Source organism: Cebus imitator, unplaced genomic scaffold (genome assembly GCF_001604975.1).
Source record: "Cebus imitator isolate Cc_AM_T3 unplaced genomic scaffold, Cebus_imitator-1.0 Scaffold180, whole genome shotgun sequence".
In the NCBI taxonomy this organism is placed as follows: Eukaryota; Metazoa; Chordata; class Mammalia; order Primates; family Cebidae; genus Cebus; species Cebus imitator.
The window spans coordinates 944774-945859 of record NW_016107495.1 but is presented as its reverse complement, the minus strand read 5'-3'; the positions used below and the strand labels follow the sequence as shown (position 1 = coordinate 945859).

The 1086-nt window shown below is 52.5% G+C and overlaps 1 protein-coding gene across 6 annotated transcripts in view; it reads left to right on the top strand.

The window, feature by feature from the left end:
* The first annotated feature begins 6 nt into the window (after nucleotides 1-6).
* The window catches only part of SLC5A6 (solute carrier family 5 member 6), a 55169-nt gene continuing 54089 nt past the window's right edge, over nucleotides 7-1086 (top strand). For all 6 annotated transcript variants that reach the window (XM_017545586.2, XM_017545584.2, XM_017545585.2 and 3 more), the window contains exons 1-2: nucleotides 7-111; nucleotides 293-359. The gene's annotated coding sequence lies outside the window, so the exon portion shown is untranslated. The remainder of the gene's footprint in view (nucleotides 112-292; nucleotides 360-1086) is intronic.

The window sequence follows — 1086 nt, the reverse complement described above, 5'->3', positions numbered from 1 at the left end:
GGGAGGGGCGGAGCGAGCCAGCCCCTGGCTGAGAAGATCTGAAATGCGAGCGGTAATAAGGTGGTCGTGTTCACCGCGTGGTGGGAATCTGGAAGCCAGGAAAGAACGAGGGTGAGGGTGATGGAGGAGGAAAGGTCAAACCGCAAACTCCAGCGGGAGGACAGGAGCCTGGAACGCCCTGGGCACCTAGTCACCTTCACCTTAGTCGTGATAGTGCGCAGCGTCCCGGAGCCTGGCTAAGAGGTAGGAGCGGGATAGACGCTTCCCTAACTCATTTTCTTTGCCTTCTCAGGAAAAGGGAGCGATGTTGATCTCTAGAAGCACAGATGGACCTTCCTAGCCCTTGCTGAACTACGGAGGTAAGGGAGTGCGGCGCTGCCCCAGGGCGGGCCAGTGCCCTGACTGAGGGGTGCCAGGGGAGCCCTGCTCCCGGAGCGACTGTTGTAGGGTTTTTAGAAAACCACAGATCTGTTCTCAGAATCTAGTCTGTTACTGGGTCAGGTTTTTCCTGTCTTCCTTTGCTCTCTCTTGTGCCTTCTAGGAGAAGTCTGCACACATCATGGAAATAGAATTTTATCAGGAAGTCCTATCAGCAGAGTATCTTGTACGTTTATGTGCCATGTTGGGATTTTCCTGTCTCTGACCAGCTGCCTAACTATACCACTAACCCCATAGTGTTCTATGTTCTTTGCACACAGCAGATATCATCTTTCCTCTTCCTCCCCAGTAGTTCTCATCATCTCTATCATAGCAGTGAAAACTTGCCAAGGACAAATGGGAAAACTCAGGGTGTTACAATGTGCAAAGCCCCAGGGCATCTTTAGGTTAAACCAGAGTTTAAGCCCAGGCCGGACATGGTGGCTCTTGGCTGTAATCCCAACACTTTGGGAGGCTGAGATGGGTGGATCACCTGAGGTCAGGAGACCAGCCTGGCTCACGTGGTGAAACCCTGTTTATACTTAAAAAAAAAAAAAATTAGCGCCGGGCGCGGTGGCTCAAGCCTGTAATCCCAGCACTTTGGGAGGCCGAGGCGGGTGGATCACGAGGTCAAGAGATCGAGACCATCCTGGTCAACATGGTGAAACC